At 40.4% G+C, this 24,307-nt stretch overlaps 1 long non-coding RNA gene and 38 pseudogenes across 5 annotated transcripts; all 39 read left to right on the top strand.

Moving 5' to 3' along the window:
- The first annotated feature begins 7,018 nt into the window (after positions 1-7,018).
- LOC149716597 (5S ribosomal RNA) lies at positions 7,019-7,137 on the top strand (annotated as a pseudogene).
- A 361-nt stretch (positions 7,138-7,498) lies between these two features.
- On the top strand, positions 7,499-7,617 carry LOC149716596 (5S ribosomal RNA; annotated as a pseudogene).
- Positions 7,618-7,979: 362 nt separating this feature from the next.
- On the top strand, positions 7,980-8,098 carry LOC149716595 (5S ribosomal RNA; annotated as a pseudogene).
- A 359-nt stretch (positions 8,099-8,457) lies between these two features.
- Positions 8,458-8,576, top strand: LOC149716594 (5S ribosomal RNA; annotated as a pseudogene).
- Positions 8,577-8,698: 122 nt separating this feature from the next.
- Positions 8,699-8,817, top strand: LOC149716593 (5S ribosomal RNA; annotated as a pseudogene).
- A 137-nt stretch (positions 8,818-8,954) lies between these two features.
- LOC149716592 (5S ribosomal RNA) lies at positions 8,955-9,073 on the top strand (annotated as a pseudogene).
- Positions 9,074-9,435: 362 nt separating this feature from the next.
- Positions 9,436-9,554, top strand: LOC149716591 (5S ribosomal RNA; annotated as a pseudogene).
- Positions 9,555-9,915: 361 nt separating this feature from the next.
- LOC149716590 (5S ribosomal RNA) lies at positions 9,916-10,034 on the top strand (annotated as a pseudogene).
- A 362-nt stretch (positions 10,035-10,396) lies between these two features.
- On the top strand, positions 10,397-10,515 carry LOC149716589 (5S ribosomal RNA; annotated as a pseudogene).
- Positions 10,516-10,877: 362 nt separating this feature from the next.
- On the top strand, positions 10,878-10,996 carry LOC149716588 (5S ribosomal RNA; annotated as a pseudogene).
- A 361-nt stretch (positions 10,997-11,357) lies between these two features.
- Positions 11,358-11,476, top strand: LOC149716587 (5S ribosomal RNA; annotated as a pseudogene).
- Positions 11,477-11,838: 362 nt separating this feature from the next.
- On the top strand, positions 11,839-11,957 carry LOC149716586 (5S ribosomal RNA; annotated as a pseudogene).
- Positions 11,958-12,319: 362 nt separating this feature from the next.
- LOC149716585 (5S ribosomal RNA) lies at positions 12,320-12,438 on the top strand (annotated as a pseudogene).
- Positions 12,439-12,798: 360 nt separating this feature from the next.
- Positions 12,799-12,917, top strand: LOC149716584 (5S ribosomal RNA; annotated as a pseudogene).
- Positions 12,918-13,054: 137 nt separating this feature from the next.
- LOC149716583 (5S ribosomal RNA) lies at positions 13,055-13,157 on the top strand (annotated as a pseudogene).
- Positions 13,158-13,279: 122 nt separating this feature from the next.
- On the top strand, positions 13,280-13,398 carry LOC149716582 (5S ribosomal RNA; annotated as a pseudogene).
- A 137-nt stretch (positions 13,399-13,535) lies between these two features.
- On the top strand, positions 13,536-13,638 carry LOC149716581 (5S ribosomal RNA; annotated as a pseudogene).
- Positions 13,639-13,760: 122 nt separating this feature from the next.
- On the top strand, positions 13,761-13,879 carry LOC149716580 (5S ribosomal RNA; annotated as a pseudogene).
- Positions 13,880-14,241: 362 nt separating this feature from the next.
- On the top strand, positions 14,242-14,360 carry LOC149716579 (5S ribosomal RNA; annotated as a pseudogene).
- Positions 14,361-14,497: 137 nt separating this feature from the next.
- On the top strand, positions 14,498-14,600 carry LOC149716578 (5S ribosomal RNA; annotated as a pseudogene).
- A 122-nt stretch (positions 14,601-14,722) lies between these two features.
- Positions 14,723-14,841, top strand: LOC149716577 (5S ribosomal RNA; annotated as a pseudogene).
- Positions 14,842-15,203: 362 nt separating this feature from the next.
- Positions 15,204-15,322, top strand: LOC149716576 (5S ribosomal RNA; annotated as a pseudogene).
- A 137-nt stretch (positions 15,323-15,459) lies between these two features.
- Positions 15,460-15,578, top strand: LOC149716575 (5S ribosomal RNA; annotated as a pseudogene).
- A 358-nt stretch (positions 15,579-15,936) lies between these two features.
- LOC149716574 (5S ribosomal RNA) lies at positions 15,937-16,055 on the top strand (annotated as a pseudogene).
- A 361-nt stretch (positions 16,056-16,416) lies between these two features.
- Positions 16,417-16,535, top strand: LOC149716573 (5S ribosomal RNA; annotated as a pseudogene).
- A 138-nt stretch (positions 16,536-16,673) lies between these two features.
- LOC149716572 (5S ribosomal RNA) lies at positions 16,674-16,792 on the top strand (annotated as a pseudogene).
- A 138-nt stretch (positions 16,793-16,930) lies between these two features.
- LOC149716571 (5S ribosomal RNA) lies at positions 16,931-17,049 on the top strand (annotated as a pseudogene).
- Positions 17,050-17,186: 137 nt separating this feature from the next.
- On the top strand, positions 17,187-17,289 carry LOC149716570 (5S ribosomal RNA; annotated as a pseudogene).
- A 122-nt stretch (positions 17,290-17,411) lies between these two features.
- Positions 17,412-17,530, top strand: LOC149716569 (5S ribosomal RNA; annotated as a pseudogene).
- A 362-nt stretch (positions 17,531-17,892) lies between these two features.
- Positions 17,893-18,011, top strand: LOC149716568 (5S ribosomal RNA; annotated as a pseudogene).
- Positions 18,012-18,148: 137 nt separating this feature from the next.
- LOC149716567 (5S ribosomal RNA) lies at positions 18,149-18,267 on the top strand (annotated as a pseudogene).
- Positions 18,268-18,627: 360 nt separating this feature from the next.
- On the top strand, positions 18,628-18,746 carry LOC149716566 (5S ribosomal RNA; annotated as a pseudogene).
- Positions 18,747-18,883: 137 nt separating this feature from the next.
- On the top strand, positions 18,884-19,002 carry LOC149716565 (5S ribosomal RNA; annotated as a pseudogene).
- A 360-nt stretch (positions 19,003-19,362) lies between these two features.
- LOC149716564 (5S ribosomal RNA) lies at positions 19,363-19,481 on the top strand (annotated as a pseudogene).
- Positions 19,482-19,619: 138 nt separating this feature from the next.
- LOC149716563 (5S ribosomal RNA) lies at positions 19,620-19,738 on the top strand (annotated as a pseudogene).
- Positions 19,739-19,876: 138 nt separating this feature from the next.
- On the top strand, positions 19,877-19,995 carry LOC149716562 (5S ribosomal RNA; annotated as a pseudogene).
- Positions 19,996-20,356: 361 nt separating this feature from the next.
- Positions 20,357-20,475, top strand: LOC149716561 (5S ribosomal RNA; annotated as a pseudogene).
- Positions 20,476-20,613: 138 nt separating this feature from the next.
- On the top strand, positions 20,614-20,732 carry LOC149716560 (5S ribosomal RNA; annotated as a pseudogene).
- Positions 20,733-20,855: 123 nt separating this feature from the next.
- On the top strand, positions 20,856-22,754 carry LOC149716559 (uncharacterized). 5 transcript variants are annotated; one of them, XR_016365650.1, is made up of 4 exons: positions 20,856-21,047; positions 21,228-21,831; positions 21,922-22,136; positions 22,239-22,754. It is a non-coding gene; the product is annotated as an uncharacterized LOC149716559 (long non-coding RNA). The 5 variants fall into 5 exon arrangements; XR_016365656.1 differs by having other exon boundaries at positions 20,856-21,287; positions 21,422-21,831; XR_016365644.1 differs by having other exon boundaries at positions 20,856-21,328; positions 21,422-21,831.
- The last annotated feature ends 1,553 nt before the right edge of the window (positions 22,755-24,307 follow it).

Genomic DNA, 24,307 nt, shown 5'->3' with positions numbered 1-24,307 from the left:
TTTTGGGCTTCCGTGGCGCAATGATTAGCGCGTTCAGCTGTTAATCGAAAGGTTGAAGGTTCGAGCCCACCCGAGAGAGGTGTTGTGGGGTCTCAGATGTAGCGTAAAAAGTCAAAACTTTTCCGCAATACGTGACAACCATTTAAATTCTGAGCTTCCGTGGCTCAATGGTTAGCGCGTTCGCCTGTTAACCAATAAGTTGGTGGTTCGAGCCCATCCGGGAGCGGTGTTGTGACGTCTCAGATGTGACGTAAAAAGTCAAGGTTTTTCCATAATACCGGACGACCATTTAATTTTTGGGCTTCCGTGGCGCAATCGTTAGCGCGTTCGGCTGTTAACCGAAAGGTTGGTGGTTCGAGCCCACCCGGGAGAGGTGTTGTGGGGTCTCCGATGTAGCGTTAAAAGTCAAAACGTTTCCACAATACGTGACAACCATTTAATTTCTGAGCCTCCGTGGCTCAATGGTTAGCGCGTTCGGCTGTTAACCAATAGGTTAGTGGTTCGAGCCCACCCGGGAGCGGCGTTGTGGGATCTCAAATGTAACGTAGAAAGCCAAAGTTTTTCCACAATACCTGACGATCATTTAATTTTTGGGCTTCCGTGGCGCAATGGTTAGGGCGTTCGGCTGTTAACCAAAAGGTTGGTGGTTCGAGCCCACCCGGGCGCGGTGTTGTGGGATCTCAAACGTAACGTAGAAAGCCAATGTTTTTCCACAATACCTGACGACCATTTAATTTTTGGGCTTCCGTGGCGCAATGATTAGCGCGTTCAGCTGTTAATCGAAAGGTTGAAGGTTCGATTCCACCCGAGAGAGGTGTTGTGGGGTCTCAGATGTAGCGTAAAAAGTCAAAACCTTTCCGCAATACGTGAAAACCATTTAATTTCTGAGCTTCCGTGGCTCAATGGTTAGCGCGTTCGGCTGTTAACCAATAGGTTGGTGGTTCGAGCCCATCCGGGAGCGGTGTTGTGACGTCTCAGATGTGACGTAAAAAGTCCAGGTTTTTCCCCAAACCCGGACGACCATTTAATTTTGGGGCTTCCGTGGCGCAATCGTTAGCGCGTTCGGCTGTTAACAGAAAGGTTGGTGGTTCGAGCACACCCGGGAGCGGTGCTATGAGGTCTCAGATGTTACGTAAAAAGTCCAGGTTTTTCCACAATACCGGACGACCATTTAATTTTTGGGCTTCCGTGGCGCAATGGTTAGCGCGTTCAGCTGCTATTCAAAAGACTGGTGGTTTGAGCCCTTCCGGGAGCGGTGTTGTGACGTCTCAGATGTAACATAAAATGTCAGAGTTTTTCCACAATACCTGACGAATATTGAACTTTCGGGCTTCCGTGGCGCAATGGTTAGCGCGTTCGGCTGTTAACCAATAGGTTGGTGGTTCGAGCCCATCCGGGAGCGGTGTTGTGAGGTCTCAGAAGTGACGTAAAAAGTCAAGGTTTTTACACAATACCTGACGAGCATTTAATTTTTGGGCTTCCGTGGCGCAATGGTTAGCGCGTTCAGCAGTTAACAAATAGGTTAGTGGTTCGAGCCCACCCGGGAGCGGCGTTGTGGGATCTCAAACGTAACGTAGAAAGCCAAAGTTTTTCCACAATACCTGACGACCATTTAATTTTTGGGCTTCCGTGGCGCAATGGTTAACGCGTTCGGGTGTTAACAAATAGGTTGGTGGTTCGAGCCCGCCCGGGAGCTGTGTTGTGGGATCTCAAATGTAACGTAGAAAGCCAAAGTTTTTCCACAATACGTGACAACCATTTAATTTCTGAGCTTCCGTGGCTGAATGGTGAGCGTTCAGCTTTTAACCAATAGGGTGGTGGTTCGAGCCCACCCGGGAGCGGTGTTGTGGGATCTCAAATGTAACGTAGAAAGACAAAGTTTTTCCACAATACCTGACGACCATTTATTTTTTGGGCTTCCTTGGCGCCACGGTTAGCGCGTTCGGCTGTTAACCGAAAGGTTGGTGGTTCGAGCCCAACCGAGAGAGGTGTTGTAGGGTCTCAGATGTAACGTAATAAGTCATAACTTATCCACAACACCTGACAACCATTTAATCTCTGAGCTTCCGTGGCTCAATGGTTAGCGCGTTCGGCTGTTAACCAATTGGTTGGTGGTTCGAGCCCACCCGGGAGCGGCGTTGTGGGATCTCAAACGTAACGTAGAAAGCCAAAGTTTTTCCACAATACCTCACGACCATTTAATTTTTGGGCTTCCGTGGCGCAATGGTTAACGCGTTCGGCTGTTAACCAATAGGTTTGTGGTTCGAGCCCACCCGGGAGCGGTGTTGTGGGATCTCAAATGTAACGTAGAAAGCCAAAGTTTTTCCACAATACGTGACGACCATTTAATTTCTGAGCTTCCGTGGCTCAATGGTTAGCGCGTTCGGCTGTTAACCAATAGGTTGGTGGTTCGAGCCCATCCGGGAGCGGTGTTGTGGGGTCTCAGATGTAGCGTAAAAAGTCAAAACTTTTCCACAATACGTGACAACCATTTAATTTCTGAGCTTCCGTGGCTGAATGGTTAGCGCGTTCAGCTTTTAACCAATAGGGTGGTGGTTCGAGCCCACCCGGGATCGGTGTTGTGGGATCTCAAATGTAACGTAGAAAGACAAAGTTTTTCCACAATACCTGACGACCATTTATTTTTTGGGCTTCCTTGGCGCAATGGTTAGCGCGTTCGGCTGTTAACCGAAAGGTTGGTGGTTCGAGCCCAACCGTGAGAGGTGTTGTAGGGTCTCAGATGTAACGTAATAAGTCATAACTTATCCACAATACCTGACAACAATTTAATCTCTGAGCTTCCGTGGCTCAATGGTTAGCGCGTTCGGCTGTTAACCAATAGGTTGGTGGTTCGAGCCCATCCGGGAGCGGTGATGTGAGGTCTCAGATGTAACGTAAAATGTCAGAGTTTTTCCACAATACCTGACGAACATTTAATTTTTGGGCTTCCGTGGCGCAATGGTTAGCGCGTTCGGCTGTTAACCAATAGGTTGGTTGTTCGAGCCCATCCGGGAGCGGTGTTGTGAGGTCTCAGATGTGACGTAAAAAGTCAAGGTTTTTACACAATACCTGACGAGCATTTAACTTTTGGGCTTCCGTGGCGCAATGGTTAGCGCGTTCGGCTGTTAACCAATAGGTTGGTTGTTCGAGCCCATCCGGGAGCGGTGTTGTGAGGTCTCAGATGTGACGCAAAAAGTCAAGGTTTTTACACAATACCTGACGAGCATTTAATTTTTGGGCTTCCGTGGCTCAATGGTTAGCGCGTTCGGCTCTTAACCTAAAGGTTGGTGGTTCGTGCCCATCCGGGAGCGGTGTTGTGGCGTCTCAGATGTAACGTAAAATGTCAGAGTTTTTCCACAATACCTGACGAACATTTAATTTTTGGGCTTCCTTGGCGCAATTATTAGCGCGTTCAACTGGAAATCGAAAGGCTGGTGGTTCAAGCCCACCCGGAAGAGGTGTTGTGGGGTCTCAGATGTAGCGTAAAAAGTCAAAACTTATCCACAATACGTGACAACCATTTGATTTCTGAGATTCCGTGGCTCAATGGTTAGCGCGTTCGGCTGTTAACCAATAGGTTGGTGGTTCGAGCCCACCCGGGAGCGGTGGTGTGGGATCTCAAATGTAACGTAGAAAGCCAAAGTTTTGCCACAATACCTGACGACCATTAAATTTTTGGGCTTCCTTGGCGCAATTGTTAGTGCGTTCGGCTGTTAACCGAAAGGTTGGTGGTTCGTGCCCAACCGGAAGAGGTGTTGTAGGGTCTCAGATGTAACGTAAAAAGTCATAACTTATCTACAATACCTGACAACCATTTAATTTGTGAGCTTCCGTGGCTCAAAGGTTAGCGCGTTCGGCTGTTAACCAATAGGTTGGTGGTTCGAGCCCATCCGGGAGCGGTATTGTGACGTCTCAGATGTGACGTTAAAAGTCAAGGTTTTTCCAAAATACCTGACGACCATTTAATTTTTGGGCTTCCGTGGCGCAATGGTTAGCGCGTTCAGCTGCTATTCAAAAGACTGGTGGTTTGAGCTCTCCCGGGAGCGGTGTTGTGACGTCTCAAATGTAACATAAAATGTCAGAGTTTTTCCACAATACCTGTCGAACATTGAATTTTTGGGCTTCCGTGGCGCAATGGTTAGCGCGTTCAGCTGTTAATCGAAAGGTTGGTGGTACGAGCCCACCCGGGAGAGGTGTTGTGGGGTCTCAGATGTAGCGTAAAAAGTCAAAACTTTTCCACAATACGTGACAACCATTTTATTTCTGGGCTTCCGTGGCTCAATGATTAGTGCGTTCGGCTGTTAACCGAAAGGTTGGTGGTTCGTGCCCAACCGGAAGAGGTGTTGTAGGGTCTCAGATGTAACGTAAAAAGTCATAACTTATCTACAATACCTGACAACCATTTAATTTGTGAGCTTCCGTGGCTCAAAGGTTAGCGCGTTCGGCTGTTAACCAATAGGTGTGTGGTTCGAGCCCATCCGGGAGCGGTGTTGTGACGTCTCAGATGTGATGTAAAAAGTCAAGGTTTTTTCCACAACACCTGACGACCATTTACATTTTGGGATTCCGTGGCGCAATGGTTAGCGCGTTCGGCTGTTAACCAATAAGTAGGTGGTTCGAGCCCATCCGGGAGCAGTGTTGTGAGGTCTCAGATGTAACGTAAAATGTCAGAGTTTTTCCACAATACCTGACGAACATTTAATTTTTGGGCTTCCGTGGCGCAATGATTAGCGCGTTCAGCTGTTAATCGAAAGGTTGAAGGTTCGAGCCCACCCGGGAGAGGTGTTGTAGGGTCTCAGATGTAACGTAAAAAGTCTTAACTTATCTACAATACCTGACAACCATTTAATTTCTGAGCTTCCGTGGCTCAAAGGTTAGCGCGTTCGGCTGTTAACCAATAGGTGTGTGGTTCGAGCCCATCCGGGAGCGGTGTTGTGACGTCTCAGATGTAACGTAAAATGTCAGAGTTTTTCCACAATACCTGACGAACATTTAATTTTTGGGCTTCCTTGGCGCAATTATTAGCGCGTTCAACTGTTAATCGAAAGGCTGGTGGTTCAAGCGCACCCGGAAGAGGTGTTGTGGGGTCTCAGATGTAGCGTAAAAAGTCAAAACTTATCCACAATACGTGACAACCATTTAATTTCTGAGCTTCCGTGGCTCAATGGTTAGCGCGTTTGGCTGTTAACCAATAGGTTGGTGGTTCGAGCCCATCCGGGAGCGGTGTTGTGAGGTCTCAGATGTGACGTAAAAAGTCAAGGTTTTTACACAATACCTGACGAGCAATTAACTTTGGGCTTCCGTGGCTCAATGGTTAGCGCGTTCGGCTGTTAACCAATAGGTTGGTGGTTCGAGCCCATCCGGGAGCGGTGTTGTGAGGTCTCAGATGTGACGTAAAAAGTCAAGGTTTTTACACAATACCTGACGAGCATTTAACTTTGGGCTTCCGTGGCTCAATGGTTAGCCCGTTCGGCTGTTAACCAATAGGTTGGTGGTTCGAGCCCATCCGGGAGCGGTATTGTGACGTCTCAAATGTGACGTTAAAAGTCAAGGTTTTTCCAAAATACCTGACGACCATTTAATTTTTGGGCTTCCGTGGCGCAATGGTTAGCGCGTTCAGCTGCTATTCAAAAGACTGGTGGTTTGAGGTCTCCCGGGAGCGGTGTTGTGACGTCTCAAATGTAACATAAAATGTCAGAGTTTTTCCACAATACCTGTCGAACATTGAATTTTTGGGCTTCCGTGGCGCAATGGTTAGCGCGTTCAGCTGTTAATCGAAAGGTTGGTGGTACGAGCCCACCCGGGAGAGGTGTTGTGGGGTCTCAGATGTAGCGTAAAAAGTCAAAACTTTTCCACAATACGTGACAACCATTTTATTTCTGGGCTTCCGTGGCTCAATGATTAGCGCGTTCGGCTGTTAACCAATAGGTTGTTGGTTCGAGCCCACCCGGGAGCGGTGTTGTGGGATCTCAAATGTAACGTAAAAATTCAAGGTTTTTCCACAATACCTGACGAACATTTAATTTTTGGGCTTCCTTGGGGCAATGGTTAGCGCGTTCGGCTGTTAACCGAAAGGTTGGTGGTTCGTTCCCAACCGGGAGAGGTGTTGTAGGGTATCAGATGTAACGTAATAAGTCATAACTTATCCACAATACCTGACAACCATTTAATTTCCGAGCTTCCGTGGCTCAATGGTTATCGCGTTCGGCTGTTAACCAATAGGTTTGTGGTTCGAGCCCATCCGGGATGCGGTGTTGTGAGGTGTCAGATGTAACGTAAAATGTCAGAGTTTTTCACAATACCTGACGAACATTTAATTTCTGAGCTTCCGTGGCTCAATGGTTAGCGCGTTCGGCTGTTAACCAATAGGTTGGTGGTTCGAGCTCATCCGGGAGCGGTGTTGTGAGGTCTCAGATGTGACGTAAAAAGTCTAGGTTTTTACGCAAAACCTGACGAGCATTTAATTTTTGGGCTTCCGTGGCGCAATGGTTAGCGCGTTCTGCTGTTGACCCATAGGTTGGTGGTTCGAGCCCACCCGGGAGCGGTGTTGTGGGATCTCAAATGTAACGTAGAAAGCCAAAGTTTTTCCACAATACCTGACGACCATTTAATTTCTGAGCTTCCGTGGCTCAATGGTTAGCGCGTTCAGCTGTTAATCGAAAGGTTGGTGGTTGTGGGGTCTCAAATGTAACGTAGAAAGCCAAAGTTTTTCCACAATACCTGACAACCATTTAATTTCTGAGCTTCCGTGGCTCAATGGTTAGCGCGTTCGGCTGTTAGCCAATAGGTTGGTGCTTCAAGCATACCCGGGAGCGGTGTTGTGGGATATCGAATGTAACGTACAAAGCCAAAGTTTTTCCACAATACCTGACGACCATTTAATTTTTGGGCTTCCGGGGCGCAATGGTTAGCGCGTTCAGCTGTTATTCAAAAGACTGGTGGTTTGAGCCCTTTCGGTAGCGGTGTTGTTTTATAATGATGAAAGTTAATTAAATTCAAATTATTAACTAGCACTCTCGGCAACGGCCATATCACGCTGAATACACCGGTTCTCGTCCGATAACCGAAGTTAAGCAGCGTCGAGCGCAGTCACTACTTGGGAGGGAGACCACTTAGGAACACTGCATGCCGTTGGCTTTTTCAATTTTTCTTCCCCATTTAAATTTTAATAGATATGAAAAAAGCAAACATGTTTTCTTTTTGTTATTGTTTTAAAATGATGAAGGTTAATTTGTCTCACTTAATTTAAATTCGAATTATTAACTAGCACTCTCGGCAACGGCCATATCACGCTGAGAACACCGGTTCTCGTCCGATCGCCGACGTTAGCAGCGTCGAGCGCAGTCAGTACTTGGGAATACTGCGTGCCGTTTGCTTTTTCACTTTTGTTTCCTCTTTCAAATTCCACCAGATATGAAAAAAGCAAACATATCTTCTTTTTGTTATTGTTTTATAATGATGAAAGTTAATTAAATTCAAATTATTAACTAGCACTCTCGGCAACGGCCATATCACGCTGAATACAACGGTTCTCGTCCGATAACCGAAGTTAAGCAGCGTCGAGCGCAGTCACTACTTGGGAGGGAGACCACTTAGGAACACTGCGTGCCGTTGGCTTTTTCACTTTTTTTTCCTCTTTTAAATTTTAATAGATAAGAAAAAAGCAAACATGTTTTCTTTTTGTTATTGTTTTAAAATGATGAAGGTTAATTTGTCTCACTTAATTTAAATTCGAATTATTAACTAGCACTCTCGACAACGGCCATATCACGCAGAAAACACCGGTTCACGTCCGATCACCGAAGTTAAGCAGCGTCGAGCGCATACAGTACTTGGGAATACTGCGTGCCGTTTGTTTTTTCACTTTTGTTTCCTCTTTTAAATTCCACCAGATATGAAAAAAGCAAACATATCTTCTTTTTGTTATTGTTTTATAAAGATGAAGGTTAATTAAATTCAAATTATTAACTAGCACTCTCGGCAACGGCCATATCACGCTGAGTACACCGGTTCTCGTCCGATAACCGAAGTTAAGCAGCGTCGAGCGCAGTCACTACTTGGGAGGGAGACCACTTAGGAACACTGCGTGCCGTTGGCTTTTTCACTTTTTTTTCCTCTTTTAAATTTTAATAGACATGAAAAAAGCAAACACGTTTTCTTTTTGTTATTGTTTTAAAATGATGAAGGTTAATTTGTCTCATTTAATTTAAATTCGAATTATTAACTAGCACTCTCGGCAACGGCCATATCACGCTGAAAAGACCGGTTCACGTCCGATCACCGAAGTTAAGCAGCGTCGAGCGCATACAGTACTTGGGAATACTGCGTGCCGTTTGTTTTTTCACTTTTGTTTCCTCTTTTAAATTCCACCAGATATGAAAAAAGCAAACATATCTTCTTTTTGTTGTTTTATAAAGATGAAGGTTAATTAAATTCAAATTATTAACTAGCACTATCGGCAACGGCCATATCACGCTGAATACACCAGTTCTCGTCCGATAACCAAAGTTAAGCAGCGTCGAGCGCAGTCAGTACTTGGGAGGGCGACCACTTAGGAACACTGCGTGCCGTTAGCTTTTTCACTTTTTTTTCCTCCTTTAAATTCCAATAGATATGAAAAAAGCAAACATATTTTCTTTTTGTTATTGTTTTATAATGATGAAAGTTAATTAAATTCAAATTATTAACTAGCACTCTCGGCAACGGCCATATCACGCTGAATACACCGGTTCTCGTCCGATAACCGAAGTTAAGCAGCGTCGAGCGCAGTCACTACTTGGGAGGGAGACCACTTAGGAACACTGCGTGCCGTTGGCTTTTTTAATTTTTCTTCCCCATTTAAATTTTAATAGATAAGAAAAAAGCAAACATGTTTTCTTTTTGTTATTGTTTTAAAATGATGAAGGTTAATTTGTCTCACTTAATTTAAATTCAAATTATTAACTAGCACTCTCGGCAACGGCCATATCACGCTGAATTCACCGGTTCTCGTCCGATAAACGAAGTTAAGCAGCGTCGAGCGCTGTCACTACTTGGGAGGGAGACCACTTAGGAACACTGCGTGCCGTTGCCTTTTTCTCTTTTTTTTCCTCTTTTAAATTTTAATAGATATGAAAAAACCAAACATGTTTTCTTTTTGTTATTGTTTTAAAATGATGAAGGTTAATTTGTCTCACTTAATTTAAATTCGAATTATTAACTAGCACTCTCGGCAACGGCCATATCACGCTGAAAAGACCGGTTCACGTCCGATCACCGAAGTTAAGCAGCGTCGAGCGCAGTCAGTACTTGGGAATACTGCGTGCCGTTTGTTTTTTCACTTTTGTTTCCTCTTTTAAATTCCACCAGATATGAAAAAAGCAAACATATCTTCTTTTTGTCATTGTTTTATAAAGATGAAGGTTAATTAAATTCAACTTATTAACTAGCACTCTCGGCAACGGCCATATCACGCTGAATACACCAGTTCTCGTCCGATAACCAAAGTTAAGCAGCGTCGAGCGCAGTCAGTACTTGGGAGGGCGACCACTTAGGAACACTGCGTGCCGTTAGCTTTTTCACTTTTTTTTCCTCCTTTAAATTCCAATAGATATGAAAAAAGCAAACATATTTTCTTTTTGTTATTGTTTGAAAAAGATGAAGGTTAATTTGTCTCACTTAATTTAAATTCGAATTATTATCTAGCACTCTCGGCAACGGCCATATCACGCTGAGAACACCGGTTCTCGTCCGATCGCCGACGTTAGCAGCGTCGAGCGCAGTCAGTACTTGGGAATACTGCGTGCCGTTTGCTTTTTCACTTTTGTTTCCTCTTTCAAATTCTACCAGATATGAAAAAAGCAAACATATCTTCTTTTTGTTATTGTTTTATAATGATGAAAGTTAATTAAATTCAAATTATTAACTAGCACTCTCGGCAACGGCCATATCACGCTGAATACACCGGTTCTCGTCCGATAACCGAAGTTAAGCAGCGTCGAGCGCAGTCACTACTTGGGAGGGAGACCACTTAGGAACACTGCGTGCCGTTGGCTTTTTCAATTTTTCTTCCCCATTTAAATTTTAATAGATATGAAAAAAGCAAACATGTTTTCTTTTTGTTATTGTTTTAAAATGATGAAGGTTAATTTGTCTCACTTAATTTAAATTCGAATTATTAACTAGCACTCTCGGCAACGGCCATATCACGCTGAAAACACCGGTTCACGTCCGATCACCGAAGTTAAGCAGCGTCGAGCACATGCAGTACTTGGGAATACTGCGTGCCGTTTGTTTTTTCACTTTTGTGTCCTCTTTTAAATTCCACCAGATATGAAAAAAGCAAACATATCTTCTTTTTGTTATTGTTTTATAAAGATGAAGGTTAATAAAATTCAAATTATTAACTAGCACTCTCGGCAACGGCCATATCACGCTGAATTCACCGGTTCTCGTCCGATAACCGAAGTTAAGCAGCGTCGAGCGCGGTCACTACTTGGGAGGGAGACCACTTAGGAACACTGCGTGCCGTTGGCTTTTTCACTTTTTTTTCCTCTTTTAAATTTTAATAGACATGAAAAAAGCAAACACGTTTTCTTTTTGTTATTGTTTTAAAATGATGAAGGTTAATTTGTCTCATTTAATTTAAATTCGAATTATTAACTAGCACTCTCGGCAACGGCCATATCACGCTGAAAAGACCGGTTCACGTCCGATCACCGAAGTTAAGCAGCGTCGAGCGCATACAGTACTTGGGAATACTGCGTGCCGTTTGTTTTTTCACTTTTGTTTCCTCTTTTAAATTCCACCAGATATGAAAAAAGCAAACATATCTTCTTTTTGTCATTGTTTTATAAAGATGAAGGTTAATTAAATTCAACTTATTAACTAGCACTCTCGGCAACGGCCATATCACGCTGAATACACCAGTTCTCGTCCGATAACCAAAGTTAAGCAGTGTCGAGCGCAGTCAGTACTTGGGAGGGCGACCACTTAGGAACACTGCGTGCCGTTAGCTTTTTCACTTTTTTTTCCTCCTTTAAATTCCAATAGATATGAAAAAAGCAAACATATTTTCTTTTTGTTATTGTTTGAAAAAGATGAAGGTTAATTTGTCTCACTTAATTTAAATTCGAATTATTATCTAGCACTCTCGGCAACGGCCATATCACGCTGAGAACACCGGTTCTCGTCCGATCGCCGACGTTAGCAGCGTCGAGCGCAGTCAGTACTTGGGAATACTGCGTGCCGTTTGCTTTTTCACTTTTGTTTCCTCTTTCAAATTCTACCAGATATGAAAAAAGCAAACATATCTTCTTTTTGTTATTGTTTTATAATGATGAAAGTTAATTAAATTCAAATTATTAACTAGCACTCTCGGCAACGGCCATATCACGCTGAATACACCGGTTCTCGTCCGATAACCGAAGTTAAGCAGCGTCGAGCGCAGTCACTACTTGGGAGGGAGACCACTTAGGAACACTGCGTGCCGTTGGCTTTTTCAATTTTTCTTCCCCATTTAAATTTTAATAGATATGAAAAAAGCAAACATGTTTTCTTTTTAATATTGTTTTAAAATGATGAGGGTTAATTTGTCTCACTTAATTTAAATTCGAATTATTAACTAGCACTCTCGGCAACGGCCATATCACGCTGAAAACACCGGTTCACGTCCGATCACCGAAGTTAAGCAGCGTCGAGCACATACAGTACTTGGGAATACTGCGTGCCGTTTGTTTTTTCACTTTTGTGTCCTCTTTTAAATTCCACCAGATATGAAAAAAGCAAACATATCTTCTTTTTGTTATTGTTTTATAAAGATGAAGGTTAATAAAATTCAAATTATTAACTAGCACTCTCGGCAACGGCCATATCACGCTGAATTCACCGGTTCTCGTCCGATAACCGAAGTTAAGCAGCGTCGAGCGCAGTCACTACTTGGGAGGGAGACCACTTAGGAACACTGCGTGCCGTTGGCTTTTTCACTTTTTTTTCCTCTTTTAAATTTTAATAGATAAGAAAAAAGCAAACATGTTTTCTTTTTGTTATTGTTTTAAAATGATGAAGGTTAATTTGTCTCACTTAATTTAAATTCGAATTATTAACTAGCACTCTCGGCAACGGCCATATCACGCTGAAAACACCGGTTCACGTCCGATCACCGAAAATAAGCAGCGTCGAGCGCATACAGTACTTGGAAATACTGCGTGCCGTTTGTTTTTTCACTTTTGTTTCTTCTTTTAAATTCCACCAGATATGAAAAAAGCAAACATATCATCTTTTTGTTATTGTTTTATAAAGATGAACGTTAATTAAATTCAAATTATTAACTAGCACTCTCGGCAACGGCCATATCACGCTGAATACACCGTTTCTCGTCCGATAACCGAAGTTAAGCAGCGTCGAGCGCAGTCAGTACTTGGGAGGGCGACCACTTAGGAACACTGCGTGCCGTAAGCTTTTTCACTTTTTTTCCTCTTTTAAATTCCAATAGATATGAAAAAAGCAAACATATTTTCTTTTTGTTATTGTTTGAAAAAGATGAAGGTTATTTTGTCTCACTTAATTTAAATTCGAATTATTATCTAGCACTCTCGGCAACGGCCATATCACGCTGAGAACACCGGTTCTCGTACGATCGCCGACGTTAGCAGCGTCGAGCGCAGTCAGTACTTGGGAATACTGCGTGCCGATTGCTTCTTCACTTTTGTTTCCTCTTTCAAATTCCACCAGATATGAAAAGAGCAAAAATATCTTCTTTTTGTAATTGTTTTATAAAGATGAAAGTTAATTAAATTCAAATTATTAACTAGCACTCTCGGCAACGGCCATATCACGCTGTATACACCGATTCTCGTCCGAATACCGAAGTTAAGCAGCGTCGAGCGCAGTCACTACTTGGGAGGGAGACCACTTAGGAACACTGCGTGCCGTTGGCTTTTTCACTTTTTTTTCCTCTTTTAAATTTTAATAGATAAGAAAAAAGCAAACATGTTTTCTTTTTGTTATTGTTTTAAAATGATGAAGGTTAATTTGTCTCACTTAATTTAAATTCGAATTATTAACTAGCACTCTCGGCAACGGCCATATCACGCTGAAAAGACCGGTTCACGTCCGATCACCGAAGTTAAGCAGCGTCGAGCGCATAGAGTACTTGGGAATACTGCGTGCCGTTGGCTTTTTCACTTTTGTTTCCTCTTTCAAATTCCACCAGATATGAAAAAAGCAAACAAATCTTCTTTTAGTTATTGTTTTATAAAGATGAAAGTTAATTAAATTCAAATTATTAACTAGCACTCTCGGCAACGGCCATATCATGCTGAATACACCGGTTCTCGTCAGAAAACCGAAGTTAAGCAGCGTCGAGCGCAGTCACTACTTGGAAGGGAGACCACTTAGGAACACTGCGTGCCGTTGGCTTTTTCACTTTTTTTTCCTCTTTTAAATTTTAATAGATATGAAAAAAGCAAACACGTTTTCTTTTTGTTATTGTTTTAAAATGATGAAGGTTAATTTGTCTCACTTAATTTAAATTCGAATTATTAACTAGCACTCTCGGCAACGGCCATATCACGCTGAAAAGACCGGTTCACGTCCGATCACCGAAGTTAAGCAGCGTCGAGCGCATAGAGTACTTGGGAATACTGCGTGCCGTTGGCTTTTTCACTTTTGTTTCCTCTTTCAAATTCCACCAGATATGAAAAAAGCAAACAAATCTTCTTTTATTTATTGTTTTATAAAGATGAAAGTTAATTAAATTCAAATTATTAACTAGCACTCTCGGCAACGGCCATATCACGCTGAATACACCGGTTCTCGTCAGAAAACCGAAGTTAAGCAGCGTCGAGCGCAGTCACTACTTGGAAGGGAGACCACTTAGGAACACTGCGTGCCGTTGGCTTTTTCACTTTTTTTTCCTCTTTTAAATTTTAATAGATATGAAAAAAGCAAACACGTTTTCTTTTTGTTATTGTTTTAAAATGATGAAGGTTAATTTGTCTCACTTAATTTAAATTCGAATTATTAACTAGGACTCTCGGCAACGGCCATATAACGCTGAAAACACCGGTTCACGTCCGATCACCGAAGTAAAGCAGCGTCGAGCGCATACAGTACTTGGGAATACTGCGTGCCGTTTGCTTTTTCACTTTTGTTTCCTCTTTTAAATTCCACCAGATATGAAAAAAGCAAACATATCTTCTTTTTGTTATTGTTTTATAAAGATGAAGGTTAATTAAATTCAAATTATTAACTAGCACTCTCGGCAACGGCCATATCACGCTGAATACACCGGTTCTCGTCCGATAACCGAAGTTAAGCAGCGTCGAGCGCAGTCAGTACTTGGGAGGGCGACCATTTAGGAACACTGCTTGCCGTTAGCTTTTTCACTTTTTTTTCCTCTTTTAAATTCCAATAGATATGAAAAAAGCAAACATATTTTCTTTTTGTTATTGTTTGAAAAAGATGAAGGTTAATTTGTCTCACTTAATTTAAATTCGAATTATTAACTAGCACTCTCGGCAACGGCCATATCACGCTGAAAAGACCGGTTCACGTCCGATCACCGAAGTTAAGCAGCGTCGAGCGCATAGAGTACTTGGGAATACTGCGTGCCGTTGGCTTTTTCACTTTTGTTTCCTCTTTCAAATTCCACCAGATATGAAAAAAGCAAACAAATCTTCTTTTAGTTATTGTTTTATAAAGATGAAAGTTAATTAAATTCAAATTATTAACTAGCACTCTCGGCAACGGCCATATCACGCTGAATACACCGGTTCTCGTCAGATAACCGAAGTTAAGCAGCGTCGAGCGCAGTCACTACTTGGGAGGGCGACCACTTAGGAACACTGCGTGCCGTTGGCTTTTTCACTTTTTTTTCCTCTTTTAAATTTTAATAGATATGAAAAAAGCAAACATGTTTTCTTTTTGTTATTGTTTTAAAATGATGAAGGTTAATTTGTCTCACTTAATTTAAATTCGAATTATTATCTAGCACTCTCGGCAACGGCCATATCACGCTGAGAACACCGGATCTCGTCCGATCGCCGACGTTAGCAGCGTCGAGCGCAGTCAGTACTTGGGAATACTGCGTGCCGTTTGCTTTTTTCACTTTTGTTTCCTCTTACAAATTCCACCAGATATGAAAAAAGCAAACAAATCTTCTTTTAGTTATTGTTTTATAAAGATGAAAGTTAATTAAATTCAAATTATTAACTAGCACTCTCGGCAACGGCCATATCACGCTGAATACACCGGTTCTCGTCAGATAACCGAAGTTAAGCAGCGTCGAGCGCAGTCACTACTTGGGAGGGCGACCACTTAGGAACACTGCGTGCCGTTGGCTTTTTCACTTTTTTTTCCTCTTTTAAATTTTAATAGATATGAAAAAAGCAAACATGTTTTCTTTTTGTTATTGTTTTAAAATGATGAAGGTTAATTTGTCTCACTTAATTTAAATTCGAATTATTAACTAGCACTCTCGGCAACGGCCATATCACGCTGAATACACCGGTTCTCGTCCGATAACCGAAGTTAAGCAGCGTCGAGCGCAGTCAGTACTTGGGAGGGCGACCACTTAGGAACACTGCGTGCCGTTAGCTTTTTCACTTTTTTTTTCTTTTAAATTCCAATAGATATGAAAAAAGCAAACATATTTTCTTTTTGTTATTGTTTGAAAAAGATGAAGGTTAATTTGTCTCACTTAATTTAAATTCGAATTATTATCTAGCACTCTCGGCAACGGCCATATCACGCTGAGAACACCGGTTCTCGTCCGATCGCCGACGTTAGCATCGTCGAGCGCAGTCAGTACTTGGGAATACTGCGTGCCGTTTGCTTTTTCACTTTTGTTTCCTCTTTCAAATTCCACCAGATATGAATAAAGCAAACATATCTTCTTTTTGTTATTGTTTTATAAAGATGAAAGTTAATTAAATTCAATTATTAACTAGCACTCTCGGCAACGGCCATATCACGCTGAATACACCGATTCTCGTCCGATAACCGACGTTAAGCAGCGTCGAGCGCAGTCATTACTTGGGAGGGAGACCACTTAGGAACATTGCGTGCCGTTGGCTTTTTCACTTTTTTTCCTCTTTTAAATTTTAATAGATATGAAAAAAGCAAACACGTTTTCTTTTTGTTATTGTTTTAAAATGATGAAGGTTAATTTGTCTCACTTACTTTAAATTCGAATTATTAACTAGCACTCTCGGCAACGGCCATATCACGCTGAAAACACCGGTTTACGTCCGATCACCGAAGTAAAGCAGCGTCGAGCGCATACAGTACTTGGGAATACTGCGTGCCGTTTGCTTTTTCACTTTTGTTTCCTCTTTTAAATTCCACCAGATATGAAAAAAGCAAACATATCTTCTTTTTGTTATTGTTTTATAAAGATGAAGGTTAATTAAATTCAAATTATTAACTAGCTCTCTCGGCAACGGCCATATCACGCTGAATACACCGGTTCTCGTCCGATAACCGAAGTTAAGCAGCGTTGAGCGCAGTCAGTACTTGGGAGGGCGACCACTTAGGAACACTGCGTGCCGTTGGCTTTTTCACTTTTTTTTCCTCTTTTAAATTCCAATAGATATGAAAAAAGCAAACATATTTTCTTTTTTGTTATTGTTTGAAAAAGATGAAGGTTAATTTGTCTCACTTAATTTAAATTCGAATTATTATCTAGCACTCTCGGCAACGGCCATATCACGCTGAATACACCGGTTCTCGTCCGATAACCGAAGTTAAGCAGCGTCGAGCGCAGTCATTACTTGGGAGGGAGACCATTTAGGAACACTGCGTGCCGTTGGCTTTTTCACTTTTTTTTCCTCTTTTAAATTTTAATAGATATGAAAAAAGCAAATATATTTTCTTTTTTGTTATTGTTTGAAAAAGATGAAGGTTAATTTGTCTCACTTAATTTAAATTCGAATTATTATCTAGCACTCTCGACAACGGCCATATCACGTTGAATACACCGGTTCTCGTCCGATAACCGAAGTTAAGCAGCGTCGAGCGCAGTCATTACTTGGGAGGGAGACCACTTAGGAACACTGCGTGCCGATGGCTTTGTCACTTTTTTTTCCTCTTTTAAATTTTAATAGATATGTAAAAAGCAAACAGGTTTTCTTTTTGTTATTGTTTTAAAATGATGAAGGTTAATTTGTCTCACTTAATTTAAATTCGAATTATTAACTAGCACTCTCGGCAACGGCCATATCACGCTGAAAACACCGGTTCACGTCCGATCACCGAAGTTAAGCAGCGTCGAGCGCATACAGTACTTGGGAATACTGCGTGCCGTTGGCGTTTTCACTTTTGTTTCCTCTTTAAAATTCCACCAGATATGAAAAAAGCAAACTTATCTTCTTTTTGTTATTGTTTTATAAAGATGAAGGTTAATTAAATTCAAATTATTAACTTACACTCTCGGCAACGGCCATATCACGCTAAATACACCGGTTCTCGTCCGATAACCGAAGTTAAGCAGCGTCGAGCGCAGTCAGTACTTGGGAGGGTGACCACTTAGGAACACTGCTTGCCGTTAGCTTTTTCACTTTTTTTTCCTCTTTTAAATTCCAATAGATATGAAAAAAGCAAACATATTTTCTTTTTGTTATTGTTTGAAAAAGATGAAGGTTAATTTGTCTCACTTAATTTAAATTCGAATTATTATCTAGCACTCTCGGCAACGGCCATATCACGCTGAGAACACCGGATCTCGTCCGATCGCCGACGTTAGCAGCGTCGAGCGCAGTCAGTACTTGGGAATACTGCGTGCCGTTTGCTTTTTTCACTTTTGTTTCCTCTTTCAAATTCCACCAGATATGAAAAAAGCAAACAAATCTTCTTTTAGTTATTGTTTTATAAAGATGAAAGTTAATTAAATTCAAATTATTAACTAGCACTCTCGGCAACGGCCATATCACGCTGAATACACCGGTTCTCGTCAGATAACCGAAGTTAAGCAGCGTCGAGCGCAGTCACTACTTGGGAGGGAGACCACTTAGGAACACTGCGTGCCGCTGGCTTTTTCACTTTTTTTTCCTCTTTTAAATTTTAATAGATATGAAAAAAGCAAACATGTTTTCTTTTTGTTATTGTTTTAAAATGATGAAGGTTAATTTGTCTCACTTAATTTAAATTCGAATTATTAACTAGCACTCTCGGCAACGGCCATATCACGCTGAATACACCGGTTCTCGTCCGATAACCGAAGTTAAGCAGCGTCGAGCGCAGTCAGTACTAGGGAGGGCTACCATTTAGGAACACTGCGTGCCGTTAGCATTTTCACTTTTTTTTTCTCTTTTAAATTCCTATAGATATGAAAAAAGCAAACATATTTTCTTTTTATTATTGTTTGAAAAAGATGAAGGTTAATTTGTCTCACTTAATTTAAATTCGAATTATTATCTAGCACTCTTGGCAACGGCCATATCACGCTGAGAACACCGGTTCTCGTCCGATCGCCGACGTTAGCAGCGTCGAGCGCAGTCAGTACTTGGGAATACTGCGTGCCGTTTGCTTTTTCACTTTTGTTTCCTCTTTCAAATTCCACCAGATATGAAAAAAGCAAACATATCTTCTTTTTGTTATTGTTTTATAAAGATGAAAGTTAATTAAATTCAATTATTAACTAGCACTCTCGGCAACGGCCATATCACGCTGAATACACCGATTCTCGTCCGATAACCGAAGTTAAGCAGCGTCGAGCGCAGTTATTACTTGGGAGGGAGACCACTTAGGAACACTGCGTGCCGTTGGCTTTTTTCACTTTTTTTCCTCTTTTAAATTTTAATAGATATGAAAAAAGCAAACACGTTTTCTTTTTGTTATTGTTTTAAAATGATGAAGGTTAATTTGTCTCACTTAATTTAAATTCGAATTATTAACTAGCACTCTCGGCAACGGCCATATCACGCTGAATACACCGATTCTCGTCCGATAACCGAAGTTAAGCAGCGTCGAGCGCAGTTATTACTTGGGAGGGAGACCACTTAGGAACACTGCGTGCCGTTGGCTTTTTTCACTTTTTTTCCTCTTTTAAATTTTAATAGATATGAAAAAAGCAAACACGTTTTCTTTTTGTTATTGTTTTAAAATGATGAAGGTTAATTTGTCTCACTTAATTTAAATTCGAATTATTAACTAGCACTCTCGGCAACGGCCATATCACGCTGAAAACACCGGTTCACGTCCGATCACCGAAATAAAGCAGCGTCGAGCGCATACAGTACTTGGGAATACTGCGTGCCGTTTGCTTTTTCACTTTTGTTTCCTCTTTTAAATTCCACCAGATATGAAAAAAAAACATATCTTCTTTTTGTTATTGTTTTATAAAGATGAAGGTTAATTAAATTCAAATTATTAACTAGCTCTCTCGGCAACGGCCATATCACGCTGAATACACCGGTTCTCGTCCGATAACCGAAGTTAAGCCGCGTCGAGCGCAGTCAGTACTTGGGAGGGCGACCACTTAGGAACACTACGTGCCGTTAACTTTTTCACTTTTTTTTCCTCTTTTAAATTCCAATAGATATGAAAAAAGCAAACATATTTTCTTTTTTGTTATTGTTTGAAAAAGATGAAGGTTAATTTGTCTCACTTAATTTAAATTCGAATTATTATCTAGCACTCTCGGCAACGGCCATATCACGCTGAATACACCGGTTCTCGTCCGATAACCGAAGTTAAGCAGCGTCGAGCGCAGTCATTACTTGGGAGGGAGACCACTTAGGAACACTGCGTGCCGTTGGCTTTTTCACTTTTTTTTCCTCTTTTAAATTTTAATAGATATGAAAAAAGCAAATATATTTTCTTTTTTGTTATTGTTTGAAAAAGATGAAGGTTAATTTGTCTCACTTAATTTAAATTCGAATTATTATCTAGCACTCTCGGCAACGGCCATATCACGCTGAATACACCGGTTCTCGTCCGATAACCGAAGTTAAGAAGCGTCCAGCGCAGTCATTACTTGGGAGGGAGACCACTTAGGAACACTGCGTGCCGTTGGCTTTTTAACTTTTTTTTCCTCTTTTAAATTTTAATAGATATGTAAAAAGCAAACAGGTTTTCTTTTTGTTATTGTTTTAAAATGATGAAGGTTAATTTGTCTCACTTAATTTAAATCCGAATTATTAAATAGCACTCTCGGCAACGGCCATATCACGCTGAGAACACCGGTTCTCGTCCGATCGCCGACGTTAGCAGCGTCGAGCGCAGTCAGTACTTGGGAATACTGCGTGCCGTTTGCTTTTTCACTTTTGTTTCCTCTTTCAAATTCCAACAGATATGAAAAAAGCAAACATATCTTCTTTTTGTTATTGTTTTATAAAGATGAAAGTTAATTAAATTCAAATTATTAACTAGCACTCTCGGCAACGGCCATATCACGCTGAATACACCGGTTCTCGTCCGATAACCGAAGTTAAGCCGCGTCGAGCGCAGTCAGTACTTGGGAGGGCGACCACTTAGGAACACTGCGTGCCGTTAACTTTTTCACTTTTTTTTCCTCTTTTAAATTCCAATAGATATGAAAAAAGCAAACATATTTTCTTTTTTGTTATTGTTTGAAAAAGATGAAGGTTAATTTGTCTCACTTAATTTAAATTCGAATTATTATCTAGCACTCTCGGCAACGGCCATATCACGCTGAATACACCGGTTCTCGTCCGATAACCGAAGTTAAGCAGCGTCGAGCGCAGTCATTACTTGGGAGGGAGACCACTTAGGAACACTGCGTGCCGTTGGCTTTTTCACTTTTTTTTCCTCTTTTAAATTTTAATAGATATGTAAAAAGCAAACAGGTTTTCTTTTTGTTATTGTTTGAAAAAGATGAAGGTTAATTTGTCTCACTTAATTTAAATTCGAATTCTACAGGGCCGGTAGGCCCTTGTAGATATGACTTGACACCCTTTTGTAACGTTAAAGCAAAATTCACATGCTTTTACTACATTTCCTATGGAGATTAACATGGGGTTTTTCGTGATTTACCCCCACCGCGAACTGAAAAACTACAGCGAAGTTACTTTTCGGAATACTCTTGAATTAACAATTAAGTATTCAAGGTGTGCTATCGGCTAGTTTAATTTAAATCAATTAACTCTAAGTATGTTAATTTTAGTTAATTCTGAAAGTACGTCAAAAAATTACTTTTGGCAGACTATCTAGCAGTAGACGCTGACAAATTACTTTACTATTTCATCCGAGCTTAAACACCTTTATATGTTTTTTCTAATTAACTGTAGCACCCTTAATAACAAATACTTCGTTATCAGGTCGAATTTTCGTCTAGAAAAGTAATTCAGGTAAATAATTACAGTTAACAGAGGTTTTTATATCATTTAAAGTAAGTTTTTGAACGTTCTTTACGGCCAAGGCTTAAGTTGTATTTTAGTTTGTCTATGTAATATAGTCTTTATATTGTCTTTCCCCTTTAAAGATAAAAAAGCTCATTTCCAGCTCTATTACAAAAATACGCAGTCTGCTTCGTTTCCTGCTACAAACAAATATACGAGCCTATGAGGTATACAGGGTTTCATTATTAGTTAATCTCACTAAAATGCTACTAATTGTGAAGGTGTGTGATATATTTCCTTAAACTAAACCAATGTAGAGGAATTTCCATGTTTACATCAGCACAGATTCTCTCAACGTAACCACGTTGGAAACGGAGGGTTACGTATGAGGTATACAGGGTTTCATTATTTGTTAATCTCACTAAAATGCTACTAACTGTGAAGGTGTGTGATATAATTCCTGAAACTCAACCAATGTAGAGGAATTTCCATGTTTACATCAGCACAGATTCTCTCAACGTAACCACGTTGGAAATGGAGGGTTACGTATGAGGTATACAGGGTTTCATTATTTGTTAATCTCACTAAAATGCTACTAACAGTGAAGGTGTGTGATACATTTCCTTAAACTAAACCAATGTAGAGGAATTTCCATGTTTACATCAGCACAAATTCTCTCAACGTAACCACGTTGGAAACGGAGGGTTACGTTGTTAGCTCCAGTAATGGCTACCACATAACAACCTTCAATGTTACCACTGTATGATTTTACTCTTGAAGCCAACTAGGTGGGACCCGCCAAAGCTCTCAACAGCTGCTGTAAACACATCGGTTGCAACATTGTTTATTCGTTGTAGGGTAAAAACTCATAACTTTTAAATAAACTACTTCAGACTAAAACTACCTACGGCATTGGTGAAGCCCCATGTTTTCTATTTCACACTAATTTTTATTGGCTAGCCCCTATGCCACAGCTAACCTACAGCGCCCTACACTAACTATTACCGTTAACCTCTGCAAGTTTTGATGGAAAGGAGAAACCGGGTTAGACCGCGGAGGAAAACTCCTTTAACAAGCGGGGAGAGAACTTGCGAACTCTACGCAGAAGGATTTCTTCCCAGATTTTTCACCCGGTGCCACAGTCTAATAAGCTAAATTAACTATAGTAAATGAACTTAATAACCATAATTAACGTGAAATTGTGGACCTTGACAACAATGACGGAAATGACGTTATGAAACTTAAAAACACCCACTAAAACATTTCCAAATTTCATACCAGGATAGAAAATAATTTAAAAATGATCCAATTTTATGGAGTGATTAAAAGTAAACAATATTTTGCAAAAAGACGTAATGTTATTAATTTATTATGTAGATGAAGATAAAGAACCATATTTTGGAAAAGGTGTAATATTTTATTCAAATAAAATTTTTAGACAAACTTAATAAATGTAAACAATAAGTTTTTTGGAAAAGGTCATAATATTCTTTGGGAAGTAATTTGTAAATGAAGATATAAAACAATATTTTGGAAAAGGCATAACACTGTTTCCAAATATTTGTAACTTTTCCTAACTGTAACTGAACGTAATGAAACCTAAATTAAACAAGAGTAAAATTTAAATACTGTAAGGCAACGGCGAATGTCAGCGACGCCAATATCTGACAATTACAAATCAAAAATGATTACATATTGGCGAATTTTCGACATTATTCACGCTCACAACTCAACCTATTTTTCACCCAGAAATGAATGAAAGTGAAGGATTTTGATGTTTTTGTACTTTTTACAGACTTTTTTTTTCCACTATGACAGGGGATTATGACAGGGCAGTAGGGGGATTTTGTATTCTTTCCTAGGATGAGCCAATAAAGACTGGGAGATTTTGTCTCGAGAGAGAAGGGATTTTGACCGGGGCCAGGGTCTTTTGTCTTGGGGGTATTTAGTACAAATATACCCTGGCTTATAACCCTGTGAAAACCAGCTTCCTTACCTATCAAACACTAATAGCGTTTTCCATTTTTCTAAGACCATACGATACACAGCAACCCTCCAGTGTCTTCAGAATATGATTAAACTTCAACACCAATCGTGTTACCTTGGACTAAGTAAAGCGAAGTTTCTATTATTAGTCCAAGGTGTCACACCATCAACTCAGATTGTCCGTCACCGATCAGACTCAAGTATATTCGCTTCTGACAACAATTCCCAAAGAGCTTAATTCCGTTGAAACCCCGCATCCTTTGTGACGATAACACTTCTACCAGTCAATGTAACATAATCTAGGAAACCTTTACCTTTGGTGATACGTTTTTAGCTTTATATACTGCTTACTATATCTACAAGCTGAGGATTGCCCCCTTCTGTTGGTCTTGGTGATATGGTTTTGTTGAGAAATGATAATTTCCCTTAGGCGAAAATACTGACACCAAATATCCTTTAAGTTATGTTCACGAATAACGTTTAATTGCAATTCAGTAAATGAAATCATAGGGTAAAATTGACTTAAAAAATTTACACTATAATCCATTATCCAGCAGAAATCTTATTTTTGTTTGTTCTGTGAAAGATTATGATATATGTCAATGTAACATAATCTAGGAAACCTTTACCTTTGGTGATACGTTTTTAGCTTTATATACTGCTTACTATATCTACAAGCTGAGGATTGCCCCCTTCTGTTGGTCTTGGTGATATGGTTTTGTTGAGAAATGATAATTTCCCTTAGGCGAAAATACTGACACCAAATATCCTTTAAGTTATGTTCACGAATAACGTTTAATTGCAATTCAGTAAATGAAATCATAGGGTAAAATTGACTTAAAAAATTTACACTATAATCCATTATCCAGCAGAAATCTTATTTTTGTTTGTTCTGTGAAAGATTATGATATATGTTTATCACTTTTCCCGTGAGAAGTCGCTTGAAACCGGACAAATCTGTTATACCGCCACTTTTAAAACCATTATGTGGGTTTTTCTAAATTCTAATTCAAGAAAAGCAATAAAATTATATCGGTTGCCTA

The sequence above is a fragment of the Phalangium opilio genome, unplaced genomic scaffold (assembly GCF_054372755.1).
Source record: "Phalangium opilio isolate 3A_F unplaced genomic scaffold, DU_Popi_V2 ptg000003l_1, whole genome shotgun sequence".
NCBI lineage: Eukaryota > Metazoa > Arthropoda > Arachnida > Opiliones > Phalangiidae > Phalangium > Phalangium opilio.
This window is presented reverse-complemented; position numbering and strand designations above follow the sequence as displayed.